Source organism: Chiloscyllium plagiosum, unplaced genomic scaffold (genome assembly GCF_037043375.1).
Source record: "Chiloscyllium plagiosum isolate Xiang-an unplaced genomic scaffold, Cpla_swu_hap1 HiC_scaffold_32, whole genome shotgun sequence".
In the NCBI taxonomy this organism is placed as follows: Eukaryota; Metazoa; Chordata; class Chondrichthyes; order Orectolobiformes; family Hemiscylliidae; genus Chiloscyllium; species Chiloscyllium plagiosum.
Window position 1 is genome coordinate 38,830,742 of NW_028270170.1, and position 22,164 is coordinate 38,852,905.

The following is a 22,164-nucleotide window of genomic DNA, read 5'->3' on the forward strand; positions in this document are numbered from 1 at the left end:
TGTTTGCAATCTACTTGAGAGTGCATTCCAATGCAGATTCCCACAGACTTGCTGTGTATTTCCAACATTTTCAGTTTAATTTATGATCTCCGGTATCCAGGCTTTGTTTCTACATCTGGCACAAATACTAACAAGGGTTTGGCTTCTGCCATTGAAAGGGTTAAATGTCACCCGTGCTCTTGTGCTTGGTGATTAGTTCTGACTTGCTCAGACACAGGGATGAGGGGAGCAGGCAGGGGGTAGAGCTCAGTGGGATTCCAATAAACCTCTCCTTTTCTCCGAATGACACTGACGGATGTGCCACCCTCAATGCTCCTCACACTGAATCTGGTATTGGCAAGATCTTCATAAAAGCAAGATTAATGGTTAAAATGGGCCTTCAGGAGACTAATCCCAGCAGATTGCATGTCTGGGACTATTCACATCAAACTACTGGGCAGATATCATTTATTCTGCCTATGAAAAGGGGAAAAGGAGAGACTGACAGCTACTGACAGGAGGGTCAGGTCTTCAATCCTCCGTAACTGTTGAGAGATGTTAGACAGAAAATGAAAGTAGAATGAGAGTCTAGTTTGATTACAGATATCCTGTTGTCAAGATCCATTTTAGTTGAAGAAAGCAGCTTGAAGACGATGAATCCGATTCGATGTGGCTCACGAGCTTGAATGACACTCTGTTTCCTGGTTATTGTCTGGGACTTTGTGTCGTATCCACAGACACTGGGGAAAGCACTGATGGTTTTATAACAGCCTTTCCTCTGCCGAGTGCTTCTTTAAACCAGTCGGGCTGAATAGCTGTCTAAATTATTTTCCACTGTCCGGCTCTTTGATCTATCAGACTATCAGACAGGGCTTGGAATCTACAGGCAATCTGACAGGCAGTCACGATGAGATGGGAATTGGTAATAAACAACGCATTCAGCTCCAGAGGTGGTGGGAACTCATTAAAGTGGGAAATGCTGCTAAACACTTAATAATTATAGACTGAGTCTTAACCCAATCATTAGTTTTAATCTTTAACTGGTGTTATAGCCAGACACCTAACGCTGCTATTTATGCTTTTGCAAAGTGCATGAGTTTAATGACTAGACATTGAAGGATTGTTTCAATGCCAAAACTGTTTCTTTTTGCCAGAACAAAAATGTTTATGCCTTTTTGCCTTCTTGTAGTTCTGACTGATGCCAACTTTGCCAAAATGCTCTCTTCGGTGGGGTGACATGGGATGTGCTGGAAGTTATTACTCTTTGGTAATCTTTTAGTGTTTTTTTCTCTGTGAGGATTTAGTTTGTCCAGTAAATGCAAGCATGACTGGGCCCATCAGTCCTCCAGTATGTACAACGCAGTACATGTTGGAACTCCAGGCTGTTTCTTATTTTCTCATCAACCTGGTATTCAGGAAGTGCCATCGCTGGAGGAATTTGAGCTCTGAGTTTGGGAATTTGAACAGAAGCAGGTCTCATTGAAGCAAAGCAATGAGCATGAGAAATTCATGGCTGGGATGTGCATCTTGCTAGGATTCAGTCCCTCTGGAGAGTAGAGGCAGAATCTGATCCACAGGTTCAAGTCCTAAATTGGGGCTAGGCAAATTTTGATGGAATAAGACAGGAGCTTGCAGGGGTTGATTGGAGTAGTTTGTCTGCAGGCAAAAGTACCTCCACCATGTGGGACGTCTTTAAACGTGAGATAACTAAAGATTAAGGTCTACAGTATATGCTACTGTGAAGGTGAAAGACAAGGTTGACAGGAATAGGGAACCCTGGATAATAAGAGATATTAAGGCTTTGACCAGAAAAAAGAAGGAAGGATGGCTCAGGTACAGGCAGCTGGGTTCAAGGGAATCCCTGGAGGTATATAGGAGTTTAGTGAAGATGGAAATCAGAAGAGCGAAAAGGGTTAGCCTTGGATGATAAGATTAGGGTGAATCCAAAGAGGTTCTCTAAGTATATTAAAGGAAAAGGAACAACTAGAGAGAAACTAGGACCCCGTAAGGACCAAAGTGGACATGTATGTGTAGAACCGCAGGAGATGGGCAAGGTCCTCAATGAATATTTCTCCTCTGTGTTTATCATGGAGAAAGACATGAAGACTTGGGAACTTGGGGAAGTTAGTGGTAATACCTTGGTGATAGTCTATATTACAGTAGAGGAGGTGTTAGATATATTAGACTCTAGGAAGGTGAATATTTCTCCTGGTCCTGACCAGAACCCTGCAAGAAGTTAGAGAAGAAATTGGGGGGGCCCTGGCTGATATTTTTGCATCATTGTTAGCCCACAGGTGGGGTCCCGGAAGACTGGAGGGTAGCGAATGTTGTGCCGTTACTGCAAAGAAAAACCTGAGAACTACAGACCAGTAAGCTTAACATCTGTGGTGGTTAAGTTAGTTGAGAAGATTCTGAGGGATAAGACATATATGCATTTGGAAAGGGTGTGATTAGGAGTAGTCAACATGGCTTTGTGCATGGGAGATCATGCCTCACAAATTTTTTAGAGTTCTTTGACGAAGTGATCAGGAAGGTTTATGAAGGCAGGGTGGTAGATTTACTTTGATAAGATTCCATTTGGTAGGCTGCTCTGGAAGATTAGATCGCATGGAATCCAAGGGGGCTGGAAAATTGGATACACAATTGGCTTGATGTAGGAAGCAGAGGGTAATAGTGGAACGATGCTTGTTGGACTGGAGACCTGTGTCTAATGGTGTACCTCAGGGGTTGGTGCTTGTCCTATTGCTGTTTTTTTATCAATATGAATGATTTGGATGAGAAGGTACAAGGCATGATTAGTAGGTTTGCTGATGACACTAAAATAGGAGGTATCGTGGACAGTGAGGAAGGTTATGAGAAATTACAGCAGACTTTGATCAACAGGGGAAGTGGGCCGAGATGGCAAATAGAATTTAATATAGATAAGTGGGAGGTTTTGCATTTTGGAAAGTCAAATCAAAATATGAGCTTTATGGTGAATGTTAGGTGGAACAGAGGGACCATGAAGTTCAAGTGCACAGTTCTCTGAAAGTGGAGTCACTGGTAGACAGAGCAGGAAAGAAGGCTTTTGGAAAACTGGCCTTCATCAGTCAGAAATTGGGAAGTTATGTTTCTGTTGGTACAAGAAATTGGTGAGGCCGCCCTTGGAGGATTGTGTTTAGTTTTGCTCACCTTGCAAGGGTGTTGCTAGGACTCAATTGTCTGAGATGGAGGGAAAGGTTGGACAAGCTAGGACTTTTTTTCTTTAGAGCATAGAAGACTGAGGGGGAATCTTATAGAAGTGTGTAAGATTATGAGAGGCATGGACAGGGTGAATACACTAAGTCTTTTTCCCAGGGTTGGGAATTGAGGACTAGAGAACATCAGTTTAAGGTTAGAGAGGAAAGAATAAAAGAGTACCTGAGGGGCAGCTTTTTTACACAGAGGGAGGTATGCATATGGAATAAGCCAGCAGAAGTTGAGTGAGTACATTAACAACATTTAGAAGGTATTTGAATAAATACATGGATAGGAAAGGTTTAGATGGGTATGGGCCAAGTGCAGGGACATTGGGTTAGTGTGGGATTGGACTTTTCTTGTAATTAAGAACCCTTTCCCAGGGAGTATCATTGGATTAGCCTGTTGTCAATCATATCACCATATTACAGTTGATTGGTCTTTAGTTGTAATTAAGGTTGTACTGTCTCTCAAAAAACATCTAAAAATGCTTATTGTTCAATTGTAATTGCACAATTTCAGCACAGAGCACAGAAGCTCCGTGTTGCTGGATAGAATTGCATCAGGCTGCCTTACTTTATTAAACTGATAACCTTGCTTTGTATAGACCGCATTCCATTGATTCTTTGACCAATCTCGAAACCAAGGGGTCCCACCTGGGATCCAGATCTTCATATGGATATTTTAGTCAGCATGGATCAGTTTGGGCCAAATGGCCTGTCTCCATGCTGTAGAACTCTATGACTCCATGAATCCAATCCCTGGTAAAATGGGTCCCTCAGTTGTACAGGAGGAGAATTGGGAAGTCAACAGCAGCAGGGAATCTATACCTAGGGGAATAGACAAACAAATGACTGGCTATCAGTATGAATCCTAAATGATGTTTTGCCTCTCTGATGGCTACAGGGCTCTCTGATTGGTTAGGCTTAGGGTTAGCACTATGGTTAGAGTTAGATTTAAGGTTAGGGTAAAGATTAGAGTTAGGATAAGGGTTAGGATTAGGTTAAGTGTAATAGTTAAAGCGAATGTCCAGCAGTGGTGATTTGAATTGATACCACTGGCAGAGGTTAACAGACAGATTTTCTTGAGCTAGGAAAGAAACTAACGAGCAGTAAAAGTAGTAATCTCTAGATTCTTCCCAATGCCACATGCTGACAAGTATCAAAATACACAGTGGAACAGATGAATGCCTAGATGGAGAAATAGTTCAGGAGGAAGAGGTGAGTGATTTTGGTGGGACTGGATGGAATTTGTTCAGGTCTGGCAGATTGTAATTTATTTTATCTACCAGTCCTCTGAACTAGTTAGAATATTCATGTAAGGAATGTCACATTCCAGGAGGCAACGGGTTTGCTTTTGTCCTGGTAATTGCTGGACATTTCTGGAAATAGTCAATTTGCTCATTCTGAGTCTGTTAGCAGCTATTTTAAAATAGTCTATTTTAAAAAGAGTTAACCAAAATAATTAACCAAAACCAAAGCTGTTTAAACAAAATGGTTTAGGATCTCGCTCCTCCTCCTTTCTGAGCAAAAGACATACTACTCAGCATCTCACTGCAGCTGCCTGAGACATAGCTAGTTCCATTGTCCTTTCAACAAGAGGTATTTAAGATTATTAGACACATATAAGCTAGCAGATAGTGAGAAACACCCAATTGGCTAAAGGGAGCACATGGGCCAGTGAATTGGATAATATTAGCCAAGGTCTGTATTTTAAACACTGAAATAATGCAACCCCTATACTACTGTGATTTGAATGGCACCACAAGAGGTGCTCACACTTACTCTAGTTCTTTATGCATAGGAGCGCTGGCTTTGATTTAATTATACTTCCAATTGTTGTTGGAATTTTCAACATACGTTATCCAGCATATTGAATTGCACAGAATTTATTTTAAATGCATATAAAATATAATATAGAAACAGACCATTTGGTCCAGCTGATTCAGGCCAGCATTTACATTCCACATGAACTACCTCCCAACTCTATTCCTATAACTCTATCTACATATCCTTTTATCTACTCTTGCATATTCTGACCATAACTTCTCATTCTATTTATCCTATTCCTGGCTCCTCCGTGTTAAACAGTGACTTCTTCAGACTCAAATGTGATGTTTTCAAGAAGGCTTTCTGGAGGTATGCAAGACAATCAAAATAAATCAGACGCTAAAAATTATAAAAACAGAAATTGCTGGAAAATATTAGTAATATCTGCGGAGAGAGAAGACTTAAATTAGACTCAAAATGTTAACTGTTTCTTCTCCACAGGTACTGCCTGACCTGCTGAGTTTTTCCAGCATTTTCTGTATTTATTTTGCAAGATGCGTTTATTGAGATAGAGAATATAATCTTCCAGTGACCAAAGTAAGTCAGAAGAGAGTGCCAGGCCTGAAGTGAGAAAGGCACGGTTGGGGCAAGTACTGGGAATTATTTCTTTTACCCAGAAAATAAGCAGTAATTAAAGAAAGATTTTTGACCACAAAACACAAATTGAATTCATTTAACAAGTTACTAAAAGATTGTTAAGTTAACATTTAAGAAGATGAGACTACATGGGAAAACTAAGACTGGAGAGGATTCCCAGTTGTGAGAATCAGATCTTGACATGTAGTTTTTCTGTTAGCAGGTTGAGCAAATAATGGATTTTTTTTAGATTAGATTAACTATAGTATGGAAACAGGCCCCTTGGCCCAACAAGTCCACACCAACCCTCTGAAGAGCAACCCACCTAGACCCATTCCCTACCCTATATTTACCCCTGACTAATGCACCTAACACTACGGGCAATTTAGCGTGGCCAATTCACCTGACCTTCACATCTTTAGACTGTGGGAGGAAACTGGAGCACCCAGAGGAAACCCGTGCAGACACAGGAGAATGTGCAAACTCCACACAGACAGTCACCCAAGGTGGGTCCCTGGCGCTGTGACGCAGCAGCGCTAACCACGGAACCACTGTGCTGCCTATTGCATTAGGATGAGGACATTTTAGCTGCACCCCTGAATGTCTAAATTCTGACTCTGGTAGGATTCTTCAAATCTCTTTTACTTAGAAGCTTTGAGGTTAGTCATTTTGTCACTTTGAGAGTCTATCAATTCTCCCAGTAAGGTTTTTGCATATGACTGATGTCACTGCTATGTACATCATTATCTTGTTATCATAATCATTAACCCAATACTCTACAGGGCGATTAAATATTGAGTATATATGATCCCCATTGAAGGGAAGTTCAAAAAATACATGGAGGAGAAAACAAAAGAGGTTGCATTGACAGGGTGAGATGAAGTAAGGTGAGAGGAGACGTATATGGAACATAGATAGAGTCATAGAGTCCTAGAGTCCTACAGCATGGAGACAGGCCTTCAGCTCAACTGGTCCATGCTGACCAAAATGTCTATCCATGCTAACCCCATTTCCTTACGCTTAGCCCATATCCTTCTAAACCTTTCCTATTCATGTATTTGTCCAAATGCCTTTTAAGCGTTGTTAAAGTACCTGCCTCAACCACTTTCACTGACATCTCATTCCATATGTATACCACCCTTTGTGTAAAAAAGCTGCCCCTCAGGTTCCCTTTTATTCTTTCTCCTCTAACTTTAAACTGATACCCTTTAGTCCTCGAAACCCAATCACTGGGAAAAAGACTGAGTACATTCATCCTATCCATGCTCCTCATGATCTTATACACCTATATAAGGTCCCCCCTCAGTCTCCTACGCTCCTAAGAAAAAAGTCTTAGCTTATCTAACCTCTCCCTATAACTCAGATCCTTGAGTCCTGGCAACATTCTTGAAAATTTCCTTTGCACTCTTTCCAGTTTAATAACATCCTTCCTGTCGCAAGGTGATCAATGTCCTATACACCTGCAACATAACTTCCCAATTTCTATACTCAATGCCCTGATTGATGAAGGCTAGTGTGCCAAAAGCCTTCTTCACTGCCCTGTCCACCTGTGACTCCACTTTCAGACAACCATGCAACTGAACTCTAAGGTCTCTCTGTTCCACTAGACTCTTTAAGGCCCTACCATTCACCATGAAACTCCTACCTTGATTTGACTTTCCAAAATGCATGATCTCATACTTGATTAGATTCTCTACATTGTGGAAACAGGCCCTTTGGCCCAACCAGTCCACACCAAAGAGTAACCCACCCAGACCCATTTCTCTCTGACTAATGCACCTAGTATTATGGGCAAATTAGCATAGCCAATTCATCTGACCTTTGGTCTGGGGGAGGAAACCCACAAAGACAATGTGCAAACTCCACACAGTCACCTGATGCTGGAATCGAACCTGGGACCCTGGTGCTGTACGGTAGCAGTGCTAACCATTGAGCCACCATACCACCCCTACTTAACTTAATTAAATTCTATTTGTCATTTCTCAGCCTACTTCCCTGTTGATCAACGTCCTACTACAATTTATGATAACCTCCCTCACTGTCCATTATACTTCCTATTTTAGTTTCATCTGCAAACTTACTAATCATGCCTTGTACATACTCATCCAAATCATTGATATAGATAACAAACAACAATAAGCCCAGCACTGACCCCTGAAGTACACCACTAGTCACAGGCCTTCAGTTTGACAAGCATTCTTTCCCTCTGCTTCCAATCATCAAGCTAACTGTGTAACCAATTTGTTAGCGCCCCCTGGATTCCATGCAACCTAACCTTCCAGAGCAGCCTACCATGTGGAACCTTATCAAAGGTCTTACTGAAATCCATATAGACTATATCTACTACCCTACCCTCATCAACATTCCTGTCACTTCATCAAAGAACTCTAACAAATTTGTGAGGCATGATCTCCCACTCACAAAGCCATGCTGGCTACTCCTAATCAAACCCTGTCTTTCCAAATTCACGTATATCTTATCTCTCAGAATCTTCTCAACTAACATACGTACCACAGATGTTAAGCTCGCAGAATTATAGTTCTCAGTTTTTCTTTGCAGCCCTTCTTGAATAAGGGCACAACATTCACTACCCTCCAGTCTTCCAGGACCATATCCATGGCTAACAATGATGCAAAAATATCAGCCAGGGCCTCTGCAATTTCTTCTCTAGCCTCTTGCAGGGTTCTTGGATATGTCTGGTCAGGACCAGGAGATTTGTCCACTTTCAGGAGATTATCCTCTACTGTACTATACCCAAGATACCACCACTAACTTCCCCAAGCTCCCACGTTTTGCTGTCCTTCTCCACGGTAAACATAGAGGAAAAATAATCATTGAGGACCTCGCCCATCTTCTCTAGTTCCACACATGCATGTCCACTTTGGTCCTTGAGGGATCCTATTCTCTCCCTAGTTATTCTTTTTCATTTAATATACTTAAAGAACCTCTTTGGATTCACCCTATTCTTCTCAGCCAAGGTTATCTTGTGCCCCCTTTTCGCCCTCCTGATTTCCTCTTCACTAAAGTCCTGTATCCTCTATATACCTCCAGGGAATCTCTTGATCCCCAGTGCCTGCACCTGAGCCATGCTTCCTCCTTTTTTCTAGTCAAAGCCTCAATATCTTTTGTCATCCAGGGTTCCCTATTCCTGCCAACCTTGCACTTCACCCTCACAGGAATATATAGACCTTGAACTCCAGCTATCTCACTTTTGAAGGCCTCCCACTTGCTGGAGGTCCCTTTGCCTGCAAACAGACTACTTCAATCAACACCTGCAAGCTCCTGTCTAATTCCATCAAAGTTCGCCTTACCCCAATTTAGAACTTAACCGTGTTGACCAGTTTTGCCCCAATCCATAACTATTTTAAAATTAATATAACTATGGACACTGGCCCCAAAGTGCTCCCGCACTGTCACCTCAGTCACCTGTCTTGTCCTATTTCCCAAGAGTAGGTCAAGTTTTGCCCATTCCTGAATAGGAGCCTCTATATACTGCTTGAGGGAATGTTTCTGAATACACCTAACAAATGCCACCCCTTCTAAGCCTTTTATGTTGCAGTCTATATTAGGAAAATTACAATCCTCTAACTTAAAGACATTTAGAATTTTTAAGTCACCTAACCTGTTTCTGTTCTTCTTTCTCCATTTAATCATATCTGATAATGAACAAAAGTTGTGAAAGGCATGTTGAATTTGTGATGTGCACAATTTTCAACAAGTACTAATCAGGTACTGCTGTGTTTGCATCCAATCTTCAGAGCGGTCATGTCTAAAATAGACTGGAGCCCTGATTCCGATGTCATCCCACTCTGCCAGTGAGGGGTTGTTACGGTTTTATGATGTGATGGGTATCTCGTTGAAAGTCCACTTAGACATTTAGTGAATACTCTTAACTAACCCCAACTTGCACAATTGGTTAGTTGCTACGTTCTCGATGGTGGCAGTATAAAGGAGTCACTGCGTTTTTCAAAATCACCTCCACCTTTTCAGACAGGCAATAGTTTTGCTCAGAAAATGCAGAAGCCAGAAAATCTGTGACATGAATCTAAAGTAGTGTCTGCACAAATCAGCGAACTCATTGTGACAGGAGTACTCTATAGTGAAGTTGATTCAGATGAAAATTGCCATTTGACACATCTTGAACTATCCTCCATAAACACCAATTCTGCATGTTCCTACCGACACACATTTATGTATGAAGTGTCCATACCAAAGCCACCACCAGGACCAGCAGAAAAAAATCACCTGTCTGCTCCCCATGAGGCCATCTTACTGCTGATTCTTCATTAGTCCACATTCCCTATTTGAGCATGCTTACTCTTTAGGCATGAGAGTATATGTAGTCTTTGTTTTGCATTGCCCTACTTATTTCGGTTGAATGTTATTTTATCTTTAAAGCCTGTTGCTCCTTGATTTACATTGGCATTCTGGTTTAGCATCATGGGCGACCCCACACTCCTAAACCAACTTTACCTCCCAGCGTTAGCTCCTGCTTTCCACTCTATCCCATTCCATGAGCCTTGTCTCCCTATGTTGTTCCTCCCTGGCCTTTGCACATGACATTTCCTCTCCCCTGACCTTGCCTCCCTCTGGTTTTACCTGGGCTGCTTTCTTCATCATTGGAGCTGCTACCTTCTGCTGATTGCAGTTCCAAACTCATGCTGCAGGGCTTCATCAAAAGACAGATGTTGGCTGGTGCTGGCAGCAATGGGACTAAGCAGTTCACTACACTGACAAACTTCTGCTACTTGAGAGAGACTGCTCAATCTAAAAATATAGTGCATAAACTACAAAGTGTACTTTTTTGAAAATATTGGACAGGCAGTATACTGTATTGTGTTTTTTATTTTGCATGTTAATTCAGCTAGAAATGCACACTGTGTGTGGTACAGAGGCAAGAAAGTGTTTAAAGGAACCTAAGTCCAGATTTAAAATTGATTCCTATGGGAACCCACAATTCACTTAAAGTAGTTTCACTTAAAATAAGAATGAAATTCCTCGGAATGTCCAGGAATGGAAGCACAATTTTAAGTGAGAGCTACCTCATAAATTCACATGATATGGTCCCAGTTTCCACTTGCTGAGATCTGTTTTGATATTAAATTGAACTTAGTGTGTTCATCATATGAGTAAATGCTCTCAAGAAATAAAAATAGAATTCAATGATATCCAAATGAAAAATATGATCTATTAAAACTGTTAGAAATATTAAAAATAGGCACTTTGATCAAACAAAAAACAAACTTTTTTACTGAGTTGTACTTTTGCTGGTTCCTCACATTGAGGAACCACAATAAATAGCTGTTTGATTCTCAGTTGGTGAACAGTCTATGTAGACTATTTTCTTTGATATAGTTATGCTGAATATTTTGCCAATAATTCCCAAAACAGCAGCAGCTGTGTTTTTCATCAGATTTTGCCCCTTCTGATAGACACTACGCAATGCTTCTCCTAATGTTTAAATATCTAATTATTGCCACTTCTACAATTTGGGTCAATCTATTATTAAGAGGGGAATATAGAAATGTGAGTTGCTTTCATAGAATCCCTACTTTCATAGAAATGTGAATTTGTGATATTTTTATTGCAGTGTGTCTTTTACTGTACAGGTTTGCTTTATCTTGTGTGGCGGGGTTTTATTATTGTTTAAATGTGTCAGTTCTTCCCATTTTTATTTAATTAAAGCTTTCCTGTTTTGAAAAGAGGAGGTTTGTACCTAGTGCAGAATGATACTTAACTCACTTGTTTGGAAAAGAAGCAAGCAAGCAAGTATCAGAAAGTCAATGCCCAGAATGTTTGAATTTCAAAATGATGGCACTAACATCACTAGCATCGACTCTGCTTCATAAGGAATCAGTGTTCATTGAGAGTACACTGAAAATAGAGATTGACCTTTGACTCCAACTTGCGTCACAATGCAAGAGGAGAGAGAATAACATGATGGATTGTTTATGAACTTGTGCAAATAAAACCCTGAATTCTACACAAGAAGCCATTGAACAAGACTTAAAAAGCAACAGCTGGTATCCAACAGAATACAAGCATAGAGTCCATAGCAAAAGCAGTAGTGGAACACTCCAGTTTAGCAAAGTTGAGAATGCATTTTCTGCAGTTATTAAGCTGGTTATATAGTTTGGCACCTTTTTTTGTAATAAGCATCTCCTTGATTCTTGACAGTCCTACTGTGATATGAAAAAAATCTTTCCAAAGCCTTATGGGGAAGGTAGTGGATTAATATCAAGAGCTGTCACAATGAGAAATGTAATTAGTGCTGATTGGCAGGATTTGATTGGCAGGATGTATTAAAATTGCTTATAATTAACAGACAATGGTTAACAATTGCATTTGATGGGTAGGGGACAATTTAATATTGTGTTTAATTAGCAGGGTATGGTTTAATATTGTTTTTGATCAATAGGCTAGGATATAAACTTGTCCTCCTCTTGTGCCTCATCAAATGTTGCAGATGGTTTGTCTGAAAGCTCGGTGCCCCCAACTGATGTTCCTACTGTAGGCAGACTCCTGAATATCGACATTCAACATGCAAGACATGATTAAGGAAATGATAGCTGGGCACTGGTATTTTCCTACTCCCCTACATGAAAATGCCAGATTTTTTTTATTTTAATTACTCAAATATAAACTGAATGCAAAAGACAAATATGATTTTTATTTGTTTATAGAGTGTGGGCTGTGCAAGCATTTTTTGCCCATCTCTAATTTCCCTTGAAATGAGTGGCTTGCTGGGCCATTTCAGAAGGTGGTTAAGAGTTGACTACATTGCAGATTGTCTGAACCAGACCAGGTAAAGGTCTTAAAGTTTCTTACTTCCCTAAAGGTCATTAGTGAACCAGATTTTTTTTTTAAACCATATGTTGCCATGAGGCTGGCTTTTCATTATAGACTTTTATTGAATTCAAATTTCACCATATGCCTTCATGGTATTGGAACTCATGTCTGAAGCATTAACCTAGGTCTCTAGATTGCTTGTCATTATGACATTACCACTACACCATCACCTTCCTCTCCCCAACTACTGAGAACCCCATATGCCTGATTCGACTGTGACTTAGGATGTACAAAGTATGCTACAAAGAGTAAGTATTTGATGAAAAAACACAGAGAGGGCAAGGGATATCACAAGGGTCCTGATAAAGAGCCAAGTCATATTCTGTTTTCAGTTTATTTCTGGTGCCAACAGGAAACCTCTAATGAGGAAACGAAAATTGAGAAGGGAGAGCCAAATTGTAAGTTCTTGGTAACTACAAGCTGACAGCTACAAGAAGATGGTGATTGAACAACAAGGAGTAAATTTTAGTGTTACTGGTACAAAACAGACTCTATAATATCATCCTGAATAGTTTTCCATATTATTGACATTTATGATGGATAAATTGAGTCATGCTGTAAATATTCGCTAATCAGTTTGTTCAGAGATGGTAGGATACACCATTGGAGCAGGTGGGACTTAAACCTAGTACTCCAAGCTCAGAGTAGCCACACTGTAGATATTTTTTAATCGATCTGTTCAGGCATGTCATACACATCTCCAGGATAGGTAGGTCTTGAACACAGAATTTCTGACTCCAAATTAGAGACACTATCACTGTGCCTCACTGTAGGCATACTATTTATTCAGTGGCTAAGTTTATCATCTGTTTTACATCAATATTGTAAGTTAACATTGACTGGGCATGGAGGGTCATATCAGATGATTTTCTGCCCCATTTTTGTGGCTATATTCATGTCTGGGTATCCTTGGAGATGGAGTCTGCAGTGTCCACCAATACCTTGATGCTGTTAGAGATAGATGGCACTGCAGAGAGCAGGGTGAATTATCTGTTCTTCCAACTCCATCTCGCTTTAGCCCCTTCCCATTCTCTCTACCTTTCCCACACCTTTGATGGCCTGCATTAGCATTAACAGGCTTGAATTGGAATGTGGGTGATTTATACAGATGGTTAATATTTGAAAAAAATTACCATCATGATTTGTTGATGGGGGAACAAAGAAAATCATCCAATTGTGTTTAAGAGCATTTCTGGAAATGAAGGGAAAGAAAATATTAAACCAGGGTTGGTCTGCGTTGACTTTAACATAAGCAATTGATTTATTGATGGTGATTAATAGATTAAAAGATACCACGGTGAATTGCTGTTGGAAAAAAGAAGTTCAAAACACCAACATTAACTCAGGGCACCAACACAGTTAAAGCTTTTAAACAGAAGAGGGCACCCTGGAGCTGGGGAATATTACTCCCTCTCCAACTCCACTTCAATTTAGTTCCTGAAATAACTGCACAGAGTCTGGTATCCCATCACTAAGTAACCCTTTATTTATATAAGCACAGTACATGGACTCGGATAAGCCAGCTCAGAGTGAGGAAACTTTGAGACTCCTGTTTTTTTTTCTTACACTCCTGATGTTTTTTGTTTTTTTTCCCCCACACTACTGCCTAACTGCGGTAGTGCTTATTTTTTTCCCCCAGCACCCATGGTGTGTGTGTGCAGGTGTGAGACACAGTGAAAGACACAAAGTGCACGAATCTTTATTCAATTTCCGAGACTCCTGTTTTTATCTGTTAGCCAGGATTCCCTGATTGGCCCAGGTTAACAACCCCAATTAGGGATCTCATAGTCAACAAGATCCACCAGCCTAATCTCATTCCAACCAGTACAGCTCCGTCCATTTCCTTCATTCCTGCTATTGCTTGAAAGGATTGGTGAACCCAAGGGATTTTTACAGTAAGCGACAATAATTTCATGACCTTCAATGTTAGATTTTATTGAATTTAAATCCCTCAATGGCTGGAATTCAAACCCAAGCTCCCATGACATTACCTGAGTCTTTGGAATACTAGTCCAGTGACAATACCACTAAGCCATCAGCTACCCCTCTGATGTTATTTCACTGCTCCTGTTGGGCAGTCCTCATTGATTGTTGTTTAATTAATTGATTGGTTAAATTGATGGTATTTTATTAAAAGGAATCCCAGGGCATGCGTTATCCTGAGCACCCTTGAGGGATTTAGAGAGAGAGGTGGATCCACAGGGGTTGGGATGCAATGTTTCACTTCCCAATTCCATTTTGACTGAGGCCCTTCCTTTTTACCTTCCTTCTTCTTGTTATTGCACTGCCCTGGGGTGGAGGGGGGGGGGGGGGGGGGGGGTGGTAGGGCTTGTTAATTGTTAATTATTTAATTTTGTCAAATGTAAAATTTGGTGGTGGTTCACAAACAAAACTAAACCAGGATGGTTCTTTTAGTGCCCCTACCACCTGGAAGACCTGGGTTCAAGACGCACCTGCTCCAGAAATACATAATGACACTTCTGAACAAGTTGTTTTAAAAATATTTTTAAAACTTAACCCAGCATTGATTGTGCTCCTACCTTTGAACCAGAAAGTCTTGGTTCAAGTCTCACCCACTCTTGAGTTTATTGTAACAGGTTGATTATCAATATCAAAATTAATTCTGGAAGTACTCCTAGCTTTTTTATTTACTTCCAAGTGTTGAATAAGATGGATAAAGATCAGAGCATTAAAAAAGGAGGATACAAAATGATAGTGAAGTCCATAAAGTCGCCACCACTATAATGTTATGAAGATGTGGGTGTACTGTACCTTTAAGAGAGTTAAAAGCTAGCAGAACTACCTAACCGCACCAAATGTTCTGAATAAGATACTATGTAACATGTGGTCCAGCAGCTCGGGTAGCTGGTTGCCTGGAGACAAAAACAAATTTGAATTCAGCCAATCAGTTTAAATTATACCCCAAAAAATACCAAACACCAATCAAGTTTGAATTAAGAGTATTGACAACCTTAAAAGACAATGACACAATCTGGTGCTTTGGGGATATAAGACCAGGAAAGATTGAACAGTTGGGAGAGGACTGCCAAAAGACTAACAGAGATAGGCTGCTAATCAAAACTCTCTGAGAGGTACCTGCCCAGAGAAGGAGTTTGCACAGAGAAAAACATCAACACAGACCTGGAGAACAGCTCTACCGAGGAAGGTATAAAAAGAAGATTTGACTCATGGCTGGTTTTGAAGTTTAAATTTGTGGTAAATCTTATTTGGAGGTTTTTATCAGACTAATATTATAGAAGGGAAAGTAAGAGATAGGTTATAGGAAGGAGTTGTAAATAGTTGTTAGTTAATTATTCTCTGTTATACTTTAAGAAATAAAATTGTTAATTTTTACTTTAAATAGTTCTTGGCCTCTCGAATTTTCACAGATTACTGCATGAGATAAATCTTTTTTGTGTTACTGGTTTAAATTAAGCAGGAGGGTTTACCCTGTGTTATAACAATAACAATAATCCAGATATGGCATAAAGTTCCAGTTCAGTCCCTGATCTTTCTTGAGTTATTTGATTTTTACCTTGCAAGAGGATGTAAAACTGCCTCAGCTTACATACCATGGTCAGGGAGGAGAAAATTCACCTAAGGTGGCTTCTTCTGGTTGATATCCAAATACCATACCAGTTGGATGAGCACAGAACTGAGAATCAAATTACCTGCATCACCCATTCTTGAGGCACAGAAATCAAGAATAGCCATTCTACAGTGGTACTGGAGGGTTGTTGGTAAGCCTAGGATCTCTGTAAAGGCAATGGAAAAAATTTGGCCAAAAAAACCTTCCTAGTGATCTCGTAAAATACCAAAAATGGAATGTGAAAGCACTGTGGTGATATCAAGTGCACCTCTTGCATAGACAATTCCTTCATTGACTCTACCTCACCCATTGTACATCCTGAGGGAAGACTTTGTATTAGTGAACTGATCAACTTCACTCCTGCTCTCTCTGTCTCTGACTCAACTCATGCAAATACAGGGGTCTTGGTCTCAGCAGTACAAGAACTGCCATTAACTTCACAACGCAGGCTGATGAAAAAATGTAATAATTTAAAAAAACTTTACAGTTTACTCAGTAAGTCTGAGTTGCTGTGACAACATGCACCTTGTAATCTGGAAATGGGCATAAAGGTGGGAGAACCTTCAATGTTCTTCCCATCACATCACTCCCACCCTTATTGACCACCACTGGTGTGTATGCGTTTGACAAATTCCCTACTTGCCTGTTTTGTGAATGCATTTTTTTGGCATCACGTCTGTTTTTTTTGAGAGGGTCCAATTGCATAGAAGAGCTTGAACCTGGTTTTCAGCCATCTTTGAAGCTCTTGTTTTAAGTCACTGAAATGCTGTCATCGGTCTTTTAGAACTAAATAAATGGCTTCAGCTGCTCAATACATAAAGTCATTTTCTAAATAAAGAACATTAAAAAAATGGTCCCGTCACTGTTTAAAAAGTGGCTGCAAATTAAATGAACAAAGAAATACTTACTTAAAAAATTAAGTAAAATCCAATAATATTTTATTCCAGCATTACATTTGCTCTCTTTCTAGGTTCCATTAACAGTCACTCATCAGGTTTTGGGAAGGTTCATTCATTTATGAAGGATTCTTCATCAATCACCATCAGGATTTAGTGACATGCCACTTTATAAGAATTGTACATTCACTGGAGGAGAAAGTGAGGACTGCAGATGCTGGAGATCAGATCTGAAAATGTGTTGCTGGAAAAGCGCAGCAGGTCAGGCAGCATCCAAGGAACAGGAGAATCAACATTTCGGGCATAAGCCCTTCTTCAGGAATTCATTCACTGGCTGACTTTCAAAGACTCAGTATAGGAACTTTACAGCTCAAAAGGAGGCTGTTCAGCCCATCAAGTTTATGTCTGTTGTTGACAGAGTGATTCACTCAGTCTCATTCCTTTGATCTAACCCTATAGCCCTAGAAGTTTGTTTTCTTCAAGGGGCATTTAATTTTCTCTTGAAAGCATTGACTGTTTCTATATCCACAACCCATGGACAACATGGTCTGGGCTGAAAATGTGTTGCTGGAAAAGCGCAGTAGGTCAGGCAGCATCCAAGGAACAGGAGAATCGACGTTTCGGGCATAAGCCCTTCTTCAGGAATGAGGAAAGTGTGTCCAGCAGGCTAAGATAAAAGGTAGGGAGGAGGGACTTGGGGGAGGGGCATTGGAATTGCGATAGGTGGAGGGAGGTCAAGGTGAGGGTGATAGGCCGGAGTGGGGTGGAGGCAGAGAGGTCAGGAAGAAGATTGCAACATGGTCTGGGTCATGACCGCTCACTGCATAAAAATGTTCTTCCTCACATTCCCACTGCTTCTATTATCCAAAGTTTTCAATCTATGTGCCCTAGCCCTTGCCTAGTAAATTAATGGGCGGTTTTCCCCCTTGTGTTTACCATATCTAAGCCTTCATTATCTCATGGGCATTTATCGATTGCCCTTAAATATTTTTTAATGTTTGTGAAGAAACCTGCTTTCATTTGCTCTTATCCTGGTTAACAGTAAATCAGAAACAAATTGGGACACACAGTAACTTAATTGCATCTTCAAATTTGTTGGAGCTGTGGGGATAGTGGATCTTGATTTCCAGTGATCTACCCCAGTGAATCGTGACAAAGTCCTGGACTCTCCTTTTAAGTGGTAATTATTGTATTCCCCTTTAATTGTCATTTCAGCATCAGCTTTGCTGGTATCACTTCCTAAGATAATGATTAATGTATGCAATCAGAATGATTCTTAGCACAACCAAATTGCTTCAAGAAAAAGAGAAGGTTTCAGACACTGAAGATGATAGCTATATTCTTCAAGAATTTATTGTATCACATTTGATATTTGTTTAGAAAAAGCATTACAATTGTTTTGGCACTATTGCTTACTGTTAATTAACTGATAAAATGTGTATAAATCTACAGTCACAACCCGAGGGACTTGATTACATAATTTCAGCCGATTATTCAGTACTATATTTAGGAAATGTTACAGTTCAAATAAGACATTAAAACCAAGCCATATCCCACCTTGCAAGTGAATGTAAAAGACTTCATGGTGTTACTTGAAAAAAAGAAGTGCCTTCTGGTATCTTGGTCCACATTTATCACTGAATCATCACTCCTTAAACAGTTTGAGAGACTATGTTGTTCAAACATTGCTTACATTACAACAGCAATTACAATTCATTAGTATTTAATGGACAGGCAGTGCTTTCGTTTGGTCTGAAGTTGATAAATATGGCTTTGTAAAGTCTTTTTCTGTATAACGCATAACAGATTCAAAGATGTCATGTCTGCTGAGATTCCCTTGTCTAGAGTTGGACATGAGGCTGTCCCAAGTCTGTTCAGGTAGGTAATCTTGCCAACATGTGTTTGCATTGTGTTGAACCAGTCTTAACTTATGGACTCTTGGCTAGGTTCAGGGAAATTGTTATTTTCCATAGATCTTGCCTTTTTTAAATTCAATTCAATTCTGTATCAAGTAAAGATTGCTCACATTTCAAAAATTGTTACAAGGCAGATGACTAAATGTCTCATAATGTAACATTTTAAAATAAAGTTAATTAAGTGCTTTCCCAGTGCTCACCCTGTCAGCCTAATCTTCTTTCTCTTATTCTTTGTTGGTCTTATTTTTAATGTTGCTCTTTTACTGTTTTCAATCTGCTTCTTATTGTTCTCTGTTTAAAAGTTTTCACATGCCTCAGGCACTATGCTACTGTGGGAAATGGTCATGTCACTTGTGCAGTAGGGGTTCCTTCTCGAGGTAGGATTAAGGCGCTTGGGGTACGAATTCCTCCAGTTGCTATGAGTAACGACATTGTGCACGCCGTCATGAACATTACGTTTGTTTGCTACTTCTGGCAAAATTGTCAACTTGCTTTTGAAAGAATTCGATTGCGATTTTGCTATAGAAAGTCCAACTAAATAAATTTTCACACAGTCACATACAATGTGGCTACACAGTGCAACCTTTGGGAAATGTAAGGAGAACTTTATGAAATTGCTTCAGATCTGGGAGTGTTTGGTGAGATTGTATCGACAGTACTTTAGTCTGTATCTAATTAATGTTTTTAACCAGTCTTGGTAACGCTTAATGGGCCAGTGGAGAAACAATTTTATTCTACGCCTCACAATTGGCTTTCCACAATGAAACAAAATACTGCAAATGCTGGAAATCTAAAATAAAAACTGGAAGTGTTGGAAATGTTCAGCAGGTCTCTCTGCACCTGTGGAGACAGAGTTAGAGTTAATAGCTTTGAATTACATGGCTGAGGCAAGAAGCTTGTGTTTGGGAACTTCTCAACATGCTGGTAGAAAAGCACCAAAATGGCACACATTTAATTCTGATTGGGAAGGGGGAGATTTTGGAGGTATGGGGTTGGTGAGTGCAAGTTAGAACTGGGCCCACCAACCCCAGAAACAGATGAGAGATTTAAATTGATTAAAATGTCACCTAGCTCTCACTCCTTGTACCACTCTTCACGGCCCCTTAAAGCTCTTGCGCCAACTCAATGACCTCCATTCCCCCACTGATCCTCATTTCTTCCATGCCAATTCATGCCCTTTCATCAACTATGGTGTAATTTGCACAGAGCTAATGAACTCTATTGTAACAATGCACAAGGAGAACTGTTCAAGAGTAACACCACTCTTCTTTTGCAAACTAAACTGTTCTTCCTCCAACCCCAGAAAAATATCAATGAAACAGATCACTAATGTGTGAATGACACAGGCTTCAAACTCATAATATCTCAACCAGGTGAAGTAAACATTGATACATTACGAAAAGTGATAATAGATTGAACAATTTGTTACAACCATTTAAAGATGTCAATCAAACAAAATCTCTGCAGCTATCAACATTGAACCTCTGCTGAATCAATCCTTCAATGAGTGCCTCAGCCAAGTATGTAAAAATAAGGCCATTCCACTTCACTGAAAGAACTCCTTCATATTTTCAAAAAATGTAACGATTGTGATGGGCAGAGGTTTGTTGTCTTTGGGATTTCAAAGGCATGATGGGGCTGGCAAGAAAATGCAGTTGGTTGGAGGCTGAAAAGTCAGTATAACAAATGTTTGGGAATGATTTGAATTTCAGAAAGGCTTTTGTTAAGTTTCCACATGCAAGGCTGTATGAAAAAAAGCCAGTGGTGTTGGGGCAGTAGCATGGATAGAGGATTAGATAATAACAAGACAGAGAGTTAGGATAAGATGGGATAATTTTAAGGGTGACAACTTGTAAGCAGTGGAGTGCCACAAGGATTAGTACTGGGATTACAATTACTTATAATAGCTATGAATATCTTGAATGAGGGAAGTGAATGTACTATTGATAAGTTTGCAGATGATATGAAAATATGATGTGGCATAGGCAAGAAGGCAAGTGGTAAGGATGACACAAAGAGTCTGCAGAGAGATGAAGTAGGAAAATGGAGTCAAGGATGATCAGATCAGCTAAGGTCCCATTGAATGGTGGTACAGATCCAATGGACCAAATGGCCTACTTCTGCTCCTACGTTTTAGGATCTATTGTGAATTTCCAAGTAGATTCTCTGCAATCTTATCTATGTTCTGTTAAATTTCATGATATTTTCCTGTATGAATTAAACATCCCTCTATTCAAATGTATCAAAATCTGATCATAATTCATATGAGTTTAATTCCTCTTCTTTCTTGTAAATCACATTCATAAATCATGATAGATTAATCAAATCTTGCTCGGTGCCCACTTGATAAGTGTTTAGTCTGAAAATATTCTACACCCAATTCTTCTTTTGTGAAGAAGCAGCAATGCCAAGGTCATTATTATATTCTATTCATAAACAAGATCAACTTAAGGACAGAAACATCCTTGCATCTAATCCATTTTCCTTTGGTCGTAAGATTCAGATTCAGAGAACATTGGTGGGAAATGGCACTCTGACTTGGTTTCAGCCATTTTTCTCAAAAATATTACAAATTCTATCTGAAAAAAAATCTTACTTTTGAATTTTCAACTTTAGGCAGCATCTCCTGTTACCATGTTAGGTGGAATCAAGCGTTATGACCGCAGAGAAAATGAATAATCAATATTCAACTTTAATTATTTGTCTTTGATATTTTAACATTCCCATAGACTAAAAATAGTTTGAAAAATGACATGCTGTGATCACTTGATAAGCACAAGCAATTGACAGGGAATAGCCAAATTGGCTGCCTGGGAATGACAGCTTTAATTGAGAGGCACTGAAACTCAGTGAGGTGCCAAGAAACTTCCATCGCTAGACTAATTCACACTTCAATCATAACTGAGAGATGAAAATTTATCTACTTGACAAGCTCAAAAGAAAGAAGGACATAGAAACCAGAATCCACAGAGGAATGGGAGATCAACAGTCACCTTTGAACAAGAGGCAAGAGAAAGCATTATGGACTGATAACAGCAAAAATACTGAAAGCCTCTCTCTTTCTGTCTCTCACTCTCAATTACAGAGGCCAGCACTTTTGAAAAAGTAAATATGAAAATGTATTGTTCAATGAAAACCCACCTAAAGAAACAGGACAATGGCTAAACTGTGAGGCGTAGGTCTTCTTAGTCTTATAGTCCAAGGAACTCATAAGATCTGTATAGACTGGATTAATCAAATTGGCAAGGGTAGCCTCATGTGTGAGTTCATAGAATGCATTCGTCATGGTTTCTTGGAGTAAAATGTTATGGAAT